The following is a 2,594-nucleotide window of genomic DNA, read 5'->3' on the forward strand; positions in this document are numbered from 1 at the left end:
TTCGGCCGCCCGAAAATCTTCCTTCTTGCAGAGCGTCCCCCGTTCCGATTGTAGTCGGCGTGGATGGACTCCACGACCGAAAACCTAGGCAATCTCACCATAGCCGCGAACGAGCCTAGGCAGGCGACCCTGCCGCCGACCTTCGACGTGGCTGCTTCTGCTCAGTCCCCAGCGGCTGCGGCCTACCCCATCTGGGTCCCGCATCCACCGCGGGCTCCGTCTCCCTGGTAAGACGAAACCATGTGCGACTTATTCCATCATCCCGTGGAGTTTCAACAACCATATACTGTTATTATCTATGGATCATACTAAACTTTACAAAGCACCGTAAAATTGGCAGCAGCAGGCAATTGCCGAGTTTTGTTGCTCTCCTCACGCACCATCTAACATTAGAGAATAATTAATAATGCTTGTACACGATCCCTTGCAGTATCAGTTTTGACATGGTTCTGTTTTATCTGTTGGTTGCAGGGAGAACGATCCTAGGTACTACACAGAACGGCCTAAGGCTAATCCAAAACTTCATGCTGAGCAATCCATAAGAATCGCGAAGTTCGCCTTGGATTACTACATCGAAACGAGAAGGTGATGGTCTTTCCCAGTTAACTAGTTTACCCGCCTGTTCATCGAGCACTATCTATCTATCTATCAATTTTGGGTTGGTTGTGATTTGAATTGTCATGACCTTGTTTAATTAATCACCTTATATAATCATCTCTCGTGCCCAGACCAAGTTTGAGCTCTTGGAAGTCAGGCCTGTCAGCTACGTGCCTACTGAATGTCGTCCTTACATACATATCAACTTCATCGCAAGAGCCACCGAGCAGGGCTCGCAGGGACTGCTCTTCTTTGCCGAGCTGTATCTCTGTGGCAAACGGAGGAGTCCAAGCGGTTACTCCGTGACCTATTGTGAGCCACTGGGCGATAATTCTATCAGTGAGTTTTACTTCTTACTACTCCCTTCGATACATATTAATTGTCGCTAGTTTTGTACAAATGACGTGGATCAAGATCCCCTACCACACTGGAGTAATCGTGTAGCTAGCGGTGTATATAGCGAAGTGATTGGTTTGTTGACCTGCTTGGTGTCCATGCTCAGGACCAACTCGATCAATCCTCTCCTCATATTACATGGTTCTGAACAAGTGCCTATGTTGTTTGCGTTGCAGCTGGACGCAACGGCATGGACAGACCTCGTGCCGACCCTTCAGCGACGACGGAGAAGATTGACTTAACTTACTGCTATGCATGTGATCAGAACATGCTTCATCCCGAGGGTGTGAAATACGTTGGCGGGCATTGTAACGTTCCAGGTATCTACAAAGGCTGTGCAATGTTGTAGACAGATTAATCGACGTGCTAATTAATTAGCTAGATTATCCAGACTGAGCTACATTTTACGGCTATATATGGATTAAGCATTCTATGTTGTAGCCATTTTGAGTGATTAACGTCGAACCTATCCAGCCTGAATTCTCGCCTCCAAACCGCATATGCGCAACACGATCTTTCATATCCGTCATCGGCTTCTCTACTGCTAATCTACTTCCACCTCCTAGTGCCACCCTTCTCCTTGCTCCATGACCGGTGTTACATCACAGTTCACAGACTAGTGGTGAAACCACACACGAGTTGTTTAGCCAATTGACTACACAAGGTATTGGCAAAAACAGCATATAAATCTGAAGGAAAAAAAAAACTTGTAAACACATAGATTTGACTACACAACTTTAAATTGACTACAAATGTTTGAAGTTCTGGCACCACCAGGTGTGTGTAGTTTTGACTTAAAGATAACCTTTTAAAAGGAAAGTGGCAAGGTAATAAACATATACTATATGTTTTTCCCACACTAGTAAGACTATTAAGCACTTATCGTTTGACTGCAATTTTCTCGCTATCTATGTTTTCTATCCTCCAGATGGCATCTAATCTGTATTCAGCTTGTTATGTTTCCAATATATTTCGTTGTTAAACATCATGTCATGTTTATTATGTGATATACGCGTCATGTTTATCTTAGGTAGTTAGAGATAGAGTTTGTTTTAATTCTCTCTTATCTTTCTATCTCTTCTCCCTATTGTATCTCTCGGTTGTTTGCTAACGACCGCATCCTGTAACGCCACGAGACGTCTCTCCACTAGTAGAAAACAGGGCTTTTGTTCAGCCAGAAAAGAGCATTAATCCCGGTTGCATTACGAACCGGGACTAATGTGAGCATTAGTCCCGGTTCGAGCGGCTAGGGCACCGTACATGCATTAGTCCCGGTTCAAATGGGACCTTTAGTTCCGGTTGGTGCCACGAACCGGGACTAAAGGGTGCGATGCCCATTAGTACTGGTTCGTGGCACCAACCGGTACTAAAGGTTACACCTTTAGTCCCGGTTCGAGCCACCAACTGGTACTAATGGGGTTTGAGGCATTAGTACCGGTCCGTGGCATGAACCGGTACTAAAGGTCCCATTTTCAAACTCTACCCCCCCCCCCCCCCGCCCGATCGCCTTTTCAGTTTTGTAAAAAGAAAAAGAAAAAGATAAAAACTTTAAAAATTAAAATCCTTCCAGATGTAGTTATGTTACTACATGTACTAGTTAG

General features: G+C 44.9%; 1 long non-coding RNA gene across 1 annotated transcript; it reads left to right on the top strand.

The window, feature by feature from the left end:
- On the top strand, positions 1–1,404 carry LOC123074036 (uncharacterized). Its single transcript, XR_006435830.1, has 4 exons — positions 1–227; positions 472–585; positions 729–936; positions 1,170–1,404. It is a non-coding gene; the product is annotated as an uncharacterized lncRNA (long non-coding RNA).
- The last annotated feature ends 1,190 nt before the right edge of the window (positions 1,405–2,594 follow it).

This window comes from Triticum aestivum, chromosome 3D (assembly GCF_018294505.1).
Source record: "Triticum aestivum cultivar Chinese Spring chromosome 3D, IWGSC CS RefSeq v2.1, whole genome shotgun sequence".
In the NCBI taxonomy this organism is placed as follows: Eukaryota; Viridiplantae; Streptophyta; class Magnoliopsida; order Poales; family Poaceae; genus Triticum; species Triticum aestivum.